This window comes from Elephas maximus, chromosome 6 (genome assembly GCF_024166365.1).
Source record: "Elephas maximus indicus isolate mEleMax1 chromosome 6, mEleMax1 primary haplotype, whole genome shotgun sequence".
NCBI lineage: Eukaryota > Metazoa > Chordata > Mammalia > Proboscidea > Elephantidae > Elephas > Elephas maximus.
In genome coordinates this window covers 110,782,495-110,799,272 of record NC_064824.1, presented here as the reverse complement: position 1 = coordinate 110,799,272, position 16,778 = coordinate 110,782,495, and the positions used below count along the sequence as shown (strand labels likewise).

At 36.3% G+C, this 16,778-nt stretch overlaps 1 protein-coding gene and 1 pseudogene across 3 annotated transcripts in view; one reads left to right on the top strand and one right to left on the bottom strand.

The window, feature by feature from the left end:
- Positions 1-16,778, top strand: part of ERBB4 (erb-b2 receptor tyrosine kinase 4) — a 1,265,080-nt gene that overhangs the window by 218,969 nt on the left and 1,029,333 nt on the right. The window lies entirely within an intron of this gene.
- On the bottom strand, positions 5,539-5,790 carry LOC126078423 (40S ribosomal protein S27-like; annotated as a pseudogene).

Below are 16,778 nucleotides of genomic sequence, written 5' to 3'. Positions count from 1 at the left end.
TTCACCCATTTTAAGTGTACAATTCAGTGATTTTTAGCAAATTTGTAGTTACACAGTTAACATTACAATCCAACTTTATAAGATGACTCACCCCCCTAAAAAAAGAACCCTTAAAGGGGGGGTACCACCCTGATACCAGATACTCAGCCCGATATTCAGATTGGTTTCAGAAGAGGACATGGAACCAGGGATATCATTGCTGATGTCAGATGGATCCTGGCTGAAAGCAGAGAATACCAGAAGGATGTTTACCTGTGTTTTATTGATTGTGCACAGGCATTCGATCATAACAAATTATGGATAACATTGTGAAGAATGGGAATTCCAGAACACTTAATTGTGTTCAGGAGGAACCTTTACATAGATCAAGAGGCAGTTATTCGGACAGAACAAGGGGATACAGCATGGTTTAAAGTCAGGAAAGGTGTGTGTCAAGGTTGTATCCTTTCACTATACGTATTCAATCTGTATGCTGAACAAATAATCTGAGAAGCTGAACTATATGAAGAAGAATGGGGCATCAGGATTGGAGGAAGACTGATTAATAACCTGCATTATGCAGATGACACAACCTTGCTTGCTGAAAGTGAAGAGGACTTGAAGCACTTACTGATAAAGATCAAAGACCACAGCCTTCAGTATGGATTGCACCTCAGCATAAAGAAAACAAAATTCCTCACAACTGGACCACTAAGCAACATTGTAATAAACAGAGAAAAGATTGAAGTTGTCAAGGACTTCATTTTACTTGGATCCACAATCAACAGCCATGGAAGCAGCAATCAAGAAATCAAACGATGCATTGCATTGGGTAAATCTGCTGCAAAGGACCTCTTTAAAGCGTTAAAAAGCAAAGATGTCACCTTGAAGACTAAGGTGCACCTGACTCAAGCCATGGTGTTTTCGATGGTATCATATGCATGTGAAAGCTGGATAATGCACAAGGCAGACCAAAGAAGAATTGATGGCTTTGAATTGTGGTGTTGGTGAAGAATATTGAAGACACCATGGACTGCCAAAAGAATGAACAAATCTGTCTCGGAAGAAGAGCAACCCGAATGTTCCTTAGAAGCAAGGATGGCGAGACTGTGTCTTACATACTTTGGACATGTTGTCAGAAGGGATCAGTCCCTGGAGAAGGACAGCATGCTTGGCAAAGTAGAGGGTCAGCAGAAAACAGTAACACCCTCAACAAGGTAGATTGACACATTGGCTGCAACAGTGAGCTCAGGCATAGCAACGATTGTAAGGGTGGCGCAGGACTGGGCAGTGTTTCATTCTGTTGTGCATAGAGTCACTGAGTCAGAACCTCCTTGACAGCACCTCACAACAACAAAGGGGAATATTTTAAGGTATTTTCCCCAAAAAGATTCCTTGTGCTCACTTGCAGTCACTTCTTTTCCTCAGCCCACAACCACTTAAATTTAACTTTTTTTTGCATTCTGTATAACTGAATCCATGAGTTTGGACTGGCTTTAGAGTCCCAGGAAGTTCGGGCCCAGGATATGAAGTAAAATCTGTAAACCGGGGGCTTTTTTGAACACTGAATCTGAGTTATTCTCCTGTCCACAGACCTATGACTCTGCCTTATTCTGTGAGAGTATGAGTCACTTTCAGAGTTCCAAGCAGTATTTAAGAGCATGGGCCTTGGATTTGTCTCTTCAGATCTCATTTCCCACACACGTTAGCTGTGTGTCATTGGAAAAATTACTTATCCTTTCTAATTCATAGTTTACTCATCTATAAAATGGGGATTCTGCTATCTACCACATAAGGCTATTGTGAAAATAAAATCAAATCATGTGCTTAATATACTTAGAATAGTGGCCAGCAGGGTAATAACAATAAATAGTAGTTGTTATTTAATAAGTGCCTACTACGTGGCTGGTACTACACACATGCTATACATGTTTTAACTTATTTAATCTCAAAAACCCCATAAAGCATGTGCTGTTAGTGTTTATGAATGAGAAAAAGTGTACCCATGGGCAGATTTGTTAATCTGTGTTTTTCCATTGGAAAGTACCAAAGCTACAAACGTCTCAATAAATGGTTGTTTTGCTGAGCATGAGCCTTAATTCTAGCTTGTTTGAGCCATAGCTGCGAGAATTCCCTCATTTTTGTCCTTAGGAATCTTAGGATTTCCTTGTCTTTCCAGGTATACCATATTGCCACACACATACAAATGTGTGCACAGGCATGTGTGTACAGACACACATTTTGGGTTTGCCAGTGCCAATCTGAAACATACTAGTTTCTTAATAAATGTTTGCTGAATGCATGGATGAAAGGACAAATGTACTGTGCAGTGAGGAAATCTGCAACCAACTTTGGGAGATGATGAAAGTCCAAGATTAGACTGGTGTGGAGGATTCTGGATTCAAGACTGATGATGTCTATATGCATACAAAATAGTATTCCTATAGAACGTCCAAAATACACCAGCCATTGTGTTCTCAAAGAAGCCCTGGTTGTACAATGGTTAAGTGCTGAGCTGCTAACCAAAATATCGGTAGGGTTTGAACCCGCCAGTGACTCCGTGGGAGAGAAGACCTGGCAATCTGCTACTATAAAGATCACACAGCCTAGCCAACCCTAAGGGGCAGTTTTACGCTGTGTATAGTGTTGCTGTGAGTTGGATTAACTCAACAATTCCACTGCATACAACAACAGTGATGTTTGCAGACATTCTGTCTCCTTTAGGAGATGCAAGAATGTTTTAAAAAGCTTTTGGGATATAGCATATGGAAGTGAATTTTGTTGTTGTTGTTGTTAAAGCTAAGGAACCTAAGCATTGAAAGTATTCTTGTAACCAATTCACCAAGTGTAGGGCGAGGAAAAAGAGAAATTTTTATTTAAATTACCATATACACTGAACAAATTTTTGAAGCCCATTGTAAACATCTTGTGTGTGCTTCAAGATGAAGGACTTTAAAATCCTATTTAGCTTTAAAATGCATTATATTTCAGAATGACTTGAGAAAAATAACAGTGATTTTCAAACAAATATTGGATGAGAGATATGATGTAACAGACAGTAAGAGTCATGGTATGCAAACTTCCACGTAATTTACTTTTGCTTTGTGACCTAGAATGTTTTATAGGCATAGTTATTCACCAATTTTGGTCTAAAATTCATATGAATGACTTCTTTGGTTTCTAAAAACATCCTAGTTTGAGGGGCCAGAGTTCCTGGATTATACTCTGGGTAAAACCAGAATAATATTAAATCTGGCTATTTGGGCCTCCAGTCCAGTTCTCTCAAAGGGTCTGATGTAAAGTGGACAAGTCGAACCCTTCACCTGGCACATCTTGGAAGTAAGTTTAGTTTTTGCCTTATGATTAGGCTGATAAGGTCATGGACAAAAATATTGTTATTTGGAAAATAATATGGAAAAATGTTTCATTTAGGAGTCTATCAATATTTATCCTCCAAAGAAATGTGAGCCTTTAGTTAGTTGTGACACTCCAATTCATACCCTTATTCCTGTCTGCATTTTTGCTTAGTTTTGGTATCATGGCATTTGCTCACAGGCTCTCTTACTCAGCTCACCACAGAATTTTAATATACAGGAATGATACATTATATAAACACGTTTGCTGCTAAACTCCGATAAACTTAGCAACAAAGAACATCTGGTACTTCATTGCCTACAACTTTCTATGTATTTCCCCAAAGTTCCAGCTAAACAAGAATACATTTTTGTTTCATTTTTTTCTAATTAAGTAGAAAAGCAAAAAAAAAGAAAAGACAAAAAAACAGAACCAGAAATTGATAGATTTCAGATTTCAAGCATTTCTGTTATAACTGCCAGGCAATCAATTAACCAATTTCTACAGGATTTAATCTCTCTTTCTTATTGTTATGATTCTCATTTCCCTCAGTTTTATCCTTCTAAATGAGAAGTTTTTTTTTTTTTTTTTTTTCCCCCAGAGGCCTAATTCATTCACTGTAGGAACGAGCAAGACAAATAGACCAGTGATGGAATTTAAATATAGTCCATATGATAATGTTCGGATTTAAAATCTACAAATCTTTTTTTAAGGACTGTCTTTAGATTGATTCACCCTACAAAGAATCACTACAGTTTAAGGGTATAAGGGATTAAACAGTAGAAAGTGTATTAAGAATAATTAACATATGTCCTTGCAAACATGAATACATTTTCTAACGTGAAACACATATACATTATTTATTCATAACTTTTAGTCATTTTGAAAATAAATTATTATAAAGACTGCAGAGTATTCTAGAGGAAGGAGCCCCAGAGGGTCTTTTGGGATGCGAGTAATATTTTACTTCTTGGCTTATGTAGTGGTTACATGGGTGTGCTAACTGTGTTTATTTCTTAAGTTCCATAGTTATGATTTGTGTATGACTGTTATACCAAAACTTTAAAAAAAAAAAAAACTTTAGAAGGGGAAAAAAAATTCCTGGGACATGATTGAATGTTAAGTATTGATCAGCCCCCTAAGTTGTCAAAGATCATCTTCCAGAAATTTTGTTAAGATGAATTCAATATTCCCCACTCCCTCACACACAGTAACCAATATTACTTTGGAAAACCTGATATTAACATTCTTTGCTGTTGTTCTTTTATGAAAAAGTCTGCCACAATTTTCTCATAACAAGGAAGTTAGTACTAAAAATCTAATTATAGGATTTGGAAAAATGTAAGCAAGATCTGCCTTTTTTTTTTCTTCCCATTTATGCCTTTTTAAATTAGTTATATTCTGGTGCTCATTAATTCACCAAAAACATGTAAAATACCTATTAGGTGGCAGCACTATTCTGGGGATGCAGTAATGAGCTTAACCAAACTGCTTATGGGTTTGTTAAAATACTGGCATTAAACACAATGATGAGTTACATGATAAAGCCCTATATGCACTAGATGTTTTGAATGTAAGGGACTGACAGACTAGTTCTGCTTGGTTCAGTCTGAGGCAGCATCACCGGGCAAAGGGTATCTGAACTGACTTGTCAAAGATCGGTAAAGAAAATTTATTATTTGATATAACAGAAAGCCCAGAGAAGCATAGGTTTTTTTCCCACAGGGTTACCAGTGTTATCTGATACACTTACATGTGGCTTCATCTTAGCCCTGGCTCTGTTTGTAATCATGAGATGGCTTCCAAAAGCAACTTTGGCAACAGGCTTCCTTATTCATGTCTAGCAGGAGAGGAAAAAAAAGTAACAATTCACCGATTCACTAGGAGAATTCCATATACTTTTTGGCTTAGGCTATCCTGGAGATTCAGAAAGATTGATGGATACTTGAACATTTCAGGATTTTGTGATGAAGGAAAATGTAAAGAATGGGGTATGGAAGAAAGATGGCTCCTGACATAGCAACCAATGATTTTTTTTTTGTCCATAATAAAAACTGTATTGAAAAAAGCAACACCAAAATAGATCACTGCCATATACTTTACAAAAATGCAACATTAATTACATTATCTTGGCAGATTAACTAGAATTACTGAACTGATAAGGCATTCCCTGACATAATGGAAATTCAAGAAGTTATATGGATATTAGTGTGGCTTTCTTCTAAATGAACATCCTTCCGTGAGTCTGGCTTTTCTCCTGTAGGGTAACACAACACTGTTGAACAGCCTAAGCAAAGAATCACTGTTTGAGCATGGCTGAAAACCATGATATCTTATATCTACCTGGACATTTTACATCCATAAAATAAGAATTTGGATTTTGAACTAGTCATTTATTTTTGTTTTTTTCCTTTCTTCTTCCAAGGAGGGATGTGGTAAATCTCTAGCCAAAGGCATGTTGATTCTCTTGCCAGCTCAGCCTGTCCGTGAGTTAATCCGAGGAGACAATGAATAGGCTTCAGAGAGTTCATGGCTCCTGAAATTTTATTAAATAGTCTTATCTGTTCAGGTCTTCATTTTTTCTGGGAAAAGGGTCCAAATCTTTCATCATACTCTCAAAGAAGTACATGACTCCAAAAGATAAAGAAATAAGAAAGGGACTCAGAGAATCATAATAATCTCCTACCGCACTTTTAGGTTACTGTAACTTATTTTGTGCTGATAACATTTTGGGGAATTGGGTAGTACCTGCATCACTGTCATTGTCATGATAATGATCATGCTATATTATTACACTTTGTGAAGTGAAGTGGCTTGTCTGGGGCCACATAGCTGGTGACTGTTGTATTTCATAGGGATTATCATTGGTTATTGAATGATCTTCTTTCACTGCTTGCCTCAATAGAAAGCAGAAAAAGAACAGCGAACATAACGTACTCAACCCATTTTCCATATAATCTCTCCTAATTCAGATGCTTTATAAAAGATATAGCAAAGTACTTAAAGTAGCCTTTACTTTGAATCTTAAATAAAAATCAGAAATAAAAAAAAGTAATTTTTATTAGATGCAATTAGGCTCAGCTGATTTGGAGAAAATAAAGGTATGATTAAGAATTATGAGGGAGGGAAGGGGCGGGAAGGTAAAACACTAACTAAATAGTAGGACAAAAATATTAAATCAGGAAAACATGGGATATGGTTCTATACATAAACGTTTATTCAGAATGAGGTCTTTTGGTGATAGAATGATTAAAATGCATTGATGGAAGTATCTAAGCAGTTTTCTAATAAGGAAATATGTGCAAAGCAATTTTTAAATTCTCTTTCATTGATAAGTACCTTCAGACTATAAAGGATTACTCTACCGCAAGTGAAAAATTAGAATTGTTTATTTTAAATGTGAGTTAATAATCCAATTTTCATTCAGTCAAGCAATCAGCTCCCTATTTTTTTAAATATTGATTTCAAGATTGATATTATTTCTCTTTTTTTTTCAGCTGGGCAGAATAACATTTAACAGAGATATTAGCAAGCAGCTAGTTCTGTTTACCGTATGTATTTAAAGCACCATATTCCAGTGCGACATGTCCAAATGTTTGTACTGAATGCTTCCATAATATCAATAATGATTCACTATTCAAAATTAGATGTAGCCCCAATTTCTCAAATGCTTGAGTGATCATTTTCTTTAGTAATTGAGTTCTTCATAGAGTTCTATTGCTCTGATTACTCGCTCAGTAATCTAAGCATATTAATTTGAAAAACTGCATGAGCGTGTGGCCAGGATAATGGCAGTGAAATAATTGCAAGGAAATCTTTTACAACAGACTTATTTTCATCTAATAAACTCTTCCCCGATGGTTACCTGGCATGCAATGAATATGATATGACTTCTAAAATGTATGTGCATTAAAATATCTATGGAGAGAGTTCAAGATTAGATATTCTGGAAGATGTTTAACAACAACAACAAAACAAGATGTTTAACAGTCACTTTTAAAAAGAAGTTGTTTCAAAAATAGCATTTTCTTTTTCTTTTCAGCAGATTAAGGGTTCTGGATTTTAAGTGGAAAGCACGTAATTTGTTGAGCACCCACCAGGTGACAGAAATTAAGCTAGGTGCTATTCCTATGCACAGGTAATCCTCACAGCAACATGGTATAAATAAACTTTAGTAGCCCGATTATTATGCAGAAAAGTAAAAAGGAGCTCAAGAGTGGTGGAGATATTTGCCCAAAGTCTCATAACTAGATCCACAATCAGTTCTGTCTGAGTCTAAACCAGTTACTCTTCAGTTCCTGCCTCATCAAACAGGCTTAACTAAATTTTGGGGTTATATCCCTCCATTTTACATGTATGAATAAGAGCTCAGGTTTCAAAGTACAGAGTTTTATTAGATAATGCTTCCTAAGGGCAGAGGAAGTCCATAACTATTTTATACACATATATATATATATATATACATTTTTTTTTTGTTGTTGTTGTTAGGTGCCATCCAGTTCATTCTGACTCACAGCGACCTTTTGTTCAACAGAAGAAAACACTGCCTCGTCCTGCTCCATGCTCACAATCATTATGCTTAAGCTCATTGTTGCGGTCACTGTGTCAGTCCATCTCGTTGAGGGTCTTCCGCTTTTTACATGACCATCTACTTTACCAAGCATGATGTCTTTCTCCAGGGACTGATCCCTCTTGATATCATGTCCATAGTACATGAGATGAAGTCTCACCATCATTGATTCTAAAGAACATTCTGTTCGTACTTCTTTCGGTGCAGATTTATTGGTTCTTTTGGCAGTCCATGGTATATTCAATATTCTTCTCCAACACCGCAATTCAAAGGCGTCACTTCTTTCTCAGTCTTCCTTATTCATTGTCCAGCTTTCACATGCATATGAGGCAATCGAAAATACAGTGGTTTGGGTCAGGCCCACCTTAGTCTTCAAGGTGACATCTTTGCTTTTCAACACCTTAAAGAGGTCCTTTGCAGCAAATTTGCCAAGTGCAATGTGTCTTTTGATTTCTTGGCTGCTACTTCCATGGGTGTTGATTGTGAATCCAAGTAAAATGAAATCCTTGACAACTTCTATCTTTTCTCCCTTTATCGTGATGTTGCTCATTGGTCCAGTTGTGAGGATTTTTGTTTTCTTTATGTTGATGTGTAATCCATACTGAAGGCTGTGGTCTTTGATCTTCATTAGTAAGTGCTTCAAGTCCTCTTCACTTTCAGCAAGCAAGGTTGTGTCATCTGCATAACGCAGGTAGTTAATGAGTCTTCCTGCAATTCTGATGCCCTGTTCTTCTTCATATAGTCCAGCTTCTCCTATTATTTGCTCAGCATACAGATTGAATAAGTATGGTGAAAGGATACAACCCTGACACACACCTTTCCTGATTTTAAACCATGAAGTATTCCCTTGTTCTCTTCTAACAACTGCCTCTTGATCTATTTATAGTTTCCTCACGAGCACGATTAAGTTTTCTAGAATTCCCATTCCTTGAAATATTATCCATGATTTGTTATGATCCACAGAGTCAAATGCCTTTGCATAGTTAATAAAACACAAGTAAACATCCTTCTGGGTATTCTCTGCTTTCAGCCATGATCCATCTGACATCAGCAGTGATATCCCTTGTTCTCGTCCTCTTCTGAATCCAGCTTGAGTTTCTGGCCGTTCCCTGTTGATATACTGTGGCAGCTGCTTTTGAATGATCTTCAGCAAAATTTTACTTGTGTGTGATATTAATAATATTGTTCAATAATTTCCATATTCAGTTGGATCACCTTTGTGGGGAATAGGCATAAATATGGATCTCTTCTTTTTTTTTCCACTCAGCTGGCCAGGTAACTGTCTTCCAAATTTCTTTGCATAGATGAGTGAGCACTTCTAGCGCTGCATCCATTTGTTGAAACATCTCAGTTGGTATTCGGTCAATTCCTGGAGCCTTGTTTTTCACCAATGTCTTCAGTGCAGCTTGGACTTCTTCCTTCAGTACCATTGGTTCCTCATCATATGTTACCTTTTTGAAATGGTTGAACATCGACCAATTCTTTTTGGTACAGTGACTCTGTGTATTCCTTCCATCTTATTTTGATGCTTCCTGCATCATTTAGTATTTTTCCTGTAGAATCCTTAAATATTGCATCTCAGGGCTTGAATTTTTTTCTTCATTTCTTTCAGCTTGAGAAATGCTGATCATGTTCTTCTTTCCTTTTTGTTTTCTATCTCCAGGTCTTTGTACATGTCATTACAATACTTTGTCTTCTCGAGCTGCTCTTTGAAATCTTCTGTTCAGCTCTTTGACTTCGTCATTTTTTTCTATTGCTTTAGCTACTCTACATTCAAGAGCAAGTTTTAGAGTCTCTTTTCACTTCCATTTTGGTCTTTTCTTTCTTTCCTGTCTTTTTAATGACCTCTTGCTTTATTCCATGTATGATGTCCTTGATGTTATTCCACAACTCGTCTGGTCTTCGGTCATTAATGTTCAATGGGTCAAATCTATTCTTGAGATGGTCTCTAAATTCAGGTGGGATATACTGAAGGTTGTACTTTGGCTCTCATGGACTTGTTCTAACTTTCTTCAGAGTCACCTTGAACTTGCATATGAGCCTTGGACCTGGCCTTGTTCTGACTGATGATATTGCACTTTTTCATCATCTCTTTCCACAGATATAGTAGATTTGATTCCTGTGTGTTCCATCTGGTGAGGTCCATGTTTACAGTCGTTGTTATAAGTTGGTGAAAAGAGGTATTTGCAATGAAGAAATTGTTGGTCTTGCAAAATTCTATCATGAGATTTCCAGCACTGTTTCTATCACCAAGGCCATATTTTCCAGCTACCGATCCTTCTTCTTTGTTTCCAACTTTTACATTCCAATCACCATAATTATCAATGCATCCTGATTGCAAATTCCATCAATTTCAGACTGCAAAAGTTGATAAATGTGGAAGTTGGTAAAAATCATCAATTTCTTCATCTTTGGCCTTAGTGGTTGGTGGGTAAATTTGAATAATAGTCATATTAGCTGGTCTTCCTTGTAGGCATATATATATTATCCTATCACTGACAATGTAGTACTTTAGGATAGGTCTTGAATTTTTCTTTTTGATGATGAATGCAACACCATTCCTCTTTAAGTTGTGATTCCTGGCTTAGTAGAATATATGATCGTTTGATTCAAAATGGGCAATACCAGTCCATTTCAGCTCACTAATACCTAGAATATAGATGTTTACGTGTCCCATTTCATTTTTTACAATTTTCAATATATATATATTTCCATATATATGAGTATATATATACATATATGTGTATATATATGTATGTATATATACATACAAAAACCTGTTGCCACAGAGTCTATTCCAACTCATAGTGACCCTACAGGGCACAGTAGAACTGCCCCATAGGGTTTTCATGGAGTGGCTGGTGGATTCAAATATATATATATATATATATATATGTGTGTGTGTGTGTCTGTGTCTGTGTCTGTGTGTGCGTATTGTATGTATGTGTGTGTATACACACACAGACACAGACACACACACACATAATCATCTCATTCACTTTGAATAATTCCAAGGACTGTTTCTAATGCCTTATTATGTTTGGAAAATTTTGAAATTTTAGCCCTGCCATTAGCAAGGACACATGTTTTGCTGCTGTTGTTTTTTATTTTTAATTCTGTCCTAAAAACAGTTCAGTATCTTAAATTTCATTAGATTTTGATTGAGTTATGCTCTTGTTGACTTCTAGGGAAACATTCATTTGGTAGGCATTTGCTAGACTTTATTACCTTAGTAAATCTGTAGTCCCTCAATTAATCTAATTAACTTAGTTGCTCTATAATAACTTTAAACATAAGTAAAGTCTTAATATGTCAAATTATACAACGTTAAAACATAAAACTTATGAAATTAGAATAACATAGCACATATATGGTATTATGAAAACAGTACATGTTTATAGTAGCCCACAGATTTTACAGAACACATATTACCACAATCAATCTATATTGCTGTTGTAATTATCTCATATTAAAATTCTATGAGAGTTTTTATTTGGTTTCTGGTAGCAGCACTGACTGGTGCTTTTCATATCTAGGTTTTAGAAACAAATAAATAAAAATGCATTTTTAAGATTTTATTATCAAGTAATAATAATAACATATTGCTGCTGTGCTTCACAATTTTCAAGTCACTTTACCATCTGTTTGAGTCTTGCAGCATCACAGGGATGTTATGTAGGGCAGGTAACTGTTGTCTACCTGTGACCAAAAAAGAAACTGACACCATGGCTGGCAAAAGTTGGATAAAAAAAAAAAAAAGAGTAATGCCTAAGACTAATGCCTTTTTTTTTCTTGTCTTAGCTCTTGTTTTTTGTGTCCCAGTGCTAACCTTCTTCATAAACATCCTCAAACTTTTTCCCTTACCCTCGCTCCTACCCCCAAACATTCTCACCCATTCCACCCTTGAGCTCCTGGGACTGAGGATATAATAGCCTGAATTTTATGTTCTTTGATGGGTAGATACAATTTCTTTCAGTCCTTTCAATGAAAAAAAAATCCTACAGTTAAAAATCATTTCACTTTTTCCTTGCCAGTAGAATTTTATGAAGGAAGGTGGTGAGGGAATAGAGGATCAGAGTACATTTTCTCTGAATGTCTTATTTGTTCACTGTACTAGAGGGGAAAAAAAAGATCTGTGCTTAAAACTGCATTTTATTCCTCTGAGATAGTAGGTAAGGAATTTGGTAGGCTAATTCCTGGCGTCTGCAGGGGAAAAAGAAGAAAGAGGCCACTGGGAAAATTGCCTGGCAGATTGACCCTGTCAGGAGATAATAGCCTTTCACTATCCCATACACCTGGGATTCCAGTCCCTATGTCTCCTGCCTTACCTCGATTTATAGCCCTATCACCTTCATGTATTCAGACCTGCTAACCTCCTGCCTTAGGAGGTGGAACCAACTGCTTCTGGTGGGGCTGTATTTTGAGGAAAATCCTACTCTGACTGTCTGAAGAGGGGGTTGAGGATGCTGAGATTCCTAATCAGATCTTGAAAACATGAGTGTGTTCTGTTTTCCTGGCCTCTTGCTTTGGAGCCACAAATGAATTTATCCTGGTAGTGTGATAGCTTAGTACTCGTAGAGAACAAATAGGTATTAAAGGGTGTGGCTTGAGAAATGGGCTGGAATTATTTGCATAAGTAGATACATTCTAGTTTACTGTTGTTGTTATTAGGTGCATTCAGGTTGACTCCAACTCCTAGCCACCCTATGTACAACAGAACAAAAAACTGCCCAGTCCTGTGCCATCCTCACAATCACTGCTGTGTTTGAGCCCATTGTTGCAGCCGCTGTGACAACCTGTCTCTTTGAAGGTCTTCCTCTTTTTTGCTGACTCTTTAGCAAGCATGATGTCCTTCTCCGGGGACTGATCCCCACTGATAACATGTCCAAAGTATGTGAGATGAAGTCTCTTCATCCTCCCTTCAGAGGAGCATTCTGGCTGTACTTCTTCTAAGACAAATTTGTTTGCTCTTCTGGCAGTCCATAGTATATTCAGTATTCTTTGACAGCACCATAATACAAATGCATTTCTTCTTTGGTCTTCCTTATTCGTTGTAAGGTTTCAAATGCATATGAGGTGATTGAAAATACCATGGCTTGTATCAGGTGTACCGTAGTCCTGAAGGTTGCGTCTTTGCTCTTCAACACTTTAAAGAGGTCTTTTGCGGCAGATTTGCCCAATGCAATGCATCGTTTGATTTCTTGACTGCTGCTTTCATGAGTGTTGATTGAGGATCCAAACAACTTCAATATTTTCTTTATGTACCGTGGTGTTGCTTATTGGTCTAGCTGTGGGGATTTTTGTTTTCTTTATGTTGAGATGCCATCTGTACTGAAGGCCATAGTTTTTCATCTTCATCAATTAATACTTCAAGTCCTCTTCATTTTCAGCAAGCAAGGTTGTGTCACCTGCATATTACAGGTTGTTAATGAGTCTTCCTCCAATCCTGTTGCTTGGTTCTTCTTCATATAGTCCAGCTAGTTTTTTTGTTACTTACTTAGAAATCGGCCCATGAAAACAATAACTTGTAAGTATTTGGGCTTCGGTCTTCTCAAATATAAACTGAAAGGGTTGGATGAAATGTAATGTGTGTTTTGAATTTAAAATTCACAGCTTCCTGTAACAAATAATATGCCACTTATGTAAAGTTGTCTCCTCATTTGGTTATGTTACATTCAATTATAGCTAGATTCCATTGTACATGGATTTAAATGTGTATGCTTGCTACAAAGCTATCATTAAAAAGATTGCATTTTAAATTTACTTGGAAAATTTGAAAGACTTGGGCCAGTGCTATTTTAAAAGAAATTAACCTCAAAGCAAAAATAAAAACAACACAATAACAATGATAACAAAACAAGTTAGAACAAACTAAACTGAAGTGAAGTTAATCGAAGGGCCTGCGGATGTTTAAAATGGAGACATCTGAAGAAGGGAAGGCCCTTTGCCATTATTATTGGGAGCTTCTGATGGATGAAAAATAAATTAGACTTACTTTGTTGGGCTATGCAAAAATAGAAACGATAAGTAAAAATAACTATAAGTTGACATATTTTTAACCCCATATGATGGGGAAGTTTCTAGCAAATAGACTTGTTCCACAAAATGAACTGCTTGAAGTGGTGTTGAGCTCATGGTCCTGAGATGTTGGAGATAACGTAGTCCTCAATGATGTAATAGCTGGGATTATTGAGTCTGCATCAGAAGTTTGGAATGTCTGTGATTCCTGGCCCTGACGCAAAGTGAACGTTGAAGAATTGAAAGAATTAGTTCTCATGGCTCTGCTTGGCCATGGCATGTGGCAAAATGCCATCAACTAACAAAGCTGTGAGAATCTTTCACCTCAGCATCCTCCTTTTCCATTATTTCAGCTTCAGGAGAGAAATAACCTGGCAAGACATAAATGAAAAAAAAAAGTCTTTCAAGCAAAACCTTTGGAAACTTGTTTCTGTTCAGTAGATTTATTTAATATAACATAATAACAATCTCCTTGGGTTTTAGGCAACTCTTTTCAACTCCAATTAAGTAAGTCAGCTTCAGTTTTCCCATAAAATATAAAACAGCTATTGTCTTGTTCTCGCTTGTCAAAATGTTCTAGATTAAAATCAAATTTACAACATGAAGGTAGTCTTGTTACATTTCCTTTTCTTTCTCTCTGGATTTTTTGTCTTTTTCTCTTTGTATAGAGTTACCTAATTTATTTCTAACAACATTTATTTTGAGAAAAAGAAATAACTAATTCAAAGCAACCCCTTTGTGCAGGAACAAAATCAAATACATAAAAAAATACACTGGGTAGAAGTTCTTCCCTCGTTATGCTATTTTGTCTTCCTAATTTTACAAAACAAGCAAATGAAAGAAAAGCCTGATTAAAAGTGTAATTATATTTGAGAAATGTAAACTCCTCAAATTTAAAAATGCAGTTTATACTGAGTGGCTTTGTTGGTAGCCGATATATGCTGAAATGTTAAGTACTAAGATGCTGTTGGCTGCCTCTGCTCTTTACTAACCGTGTGACTCTGGGTAACTTACATAAAACCTTCTGAGCCACAATTTACCATGCACAACTTATAAACTGTTTTTATCTTTTGTGCCTTAGAGTTGATTCCGAAGCATAGTGACACTATAGGACAGAGAAGAACTGCCCCATATGGTTTCCAAGGTTGTAATCTTTACGGGGAGCAGACTGCCACTTCTTTCTTCCGCCCTTAAACAACAGGTGTTTTCTCCTGTGGAGCCAATGGTGGGTTCAAACCTCAGCAGCCGAGTTCTTCACCGTTGTACTACAAGGGCTCCTTAATTTGTAAACTAGGAATAATAGAATACCTAAGACATAAGAGTATATGAAAATGCGAATGAAACACTTAGCCTAGGTCCACCTGTGTCACATGTTCAATGAAAGTTTTCCGTTGTTTTTAATCTTCAGTGAGGATAAAACCTATAGTTTTGTTACTATCTTTCTTTGATAGTTCCCTGTATGTTTGGAACTGTTGCACATTATTTTAAAATAATACTGTGCTCCATATTCCATAAAGCCCTTTTTCCATGAGTTACTCTATTCAAGGATTTTTTTTTTTTTACCTAATTGAGAGGCACGGAGTGAGACTAAACAGAAAAGGTTAAAAATTTGATGCTGATGAAATCTGATGGCCTTTTAATAGTTTTGACTCCTATTCCCTAGAAATTTTAAAAAGAAGGGAGGGCAGGAGAGCAGGAGCCATCACCAGCAAATGATAGATACTATTATGTATTGTGAATATGTGGGTCTCCAAGTAATGGAAAACAATCATTCGGAGGAGCAATGTGCTACCTAACAAAATTTTAACAAAAAGTTGTATAAGAACAAATTGAGTTGTGATTCAATCACAGTTTTAACCCAAGAAGAATAATAAGTTAATGCAAGGTTTTTCTTTTTTGTTTGCTTGATTTAAATAGGTTTGATGATAACCTGAGGCAAAATAATCCCATATAGCATAAAAACCAAAAACCAAACCCGTGGCCTTCGAGTCGATTCCGACTCATAGCAACCCTGTAGGACAGAGTAGAACTGCCCCATAGAGTTTCCAAGGAGCACCTGGTAGATTTGAGCCACTAACGTTTTGGTTAGCAGCTTACCCACTACGCCCAGGGTTTCCGCATATAGCATAGGGAAGCAAAAAGATAAAGTGGATTTATCAGGAGAAGTTTGGAGCCTAACTTTAACACCAATTAGTCTTTGACAGAGTACTTAAGTTCTGACAGAAAATAAGATTTTTTTTTCATGGTATGATGTTAAGAACAAGAAATTCTAGCCCTAACCTTACCACTTTATATCTGCATGCTTTGAGACATGGCATTTATCCTTTTAGATTTCAACTCCTTTATCTGTAAAATGTGAGATTAGATTAGGTACTTTCTTGAAGTTCCTTTCATTTAGAAACATCTGTGATTATAGTTTTCTGTGAAATTATAATTTTTAAGGCTAAATACATATTTTGGCCATTTACTGTGATGCAAAAATAACTAAATTACTAAATGATGTTTCTCAAAATATGATTCAATACCACTTGAATTCAAATAATCTGAGTTGGTTATTAACGTAGATAATGTTAAAAATGATGATTTGGGCATTCCTACCTCAGCCCCAGAGCATTAGAGTCTCAGGCATTGTGTTTGCATTCTGTATTTTTAACACATTCCATAAGTGTTCTATATTCCAGGTGACTGCCAAAATTTGAGAATTATTGCTCTGGAATTATAGATCAAATATGATTCTTTGATCAATGTAAAATCTTGAGATGAAAGTTTTTTTTTCCTTAATCACAAAGCTGTTCTACTCAACTACTTCAAATGAAGATTCTGAAAAGAAAATAGTAAAATCAAGAAATTTCCAATG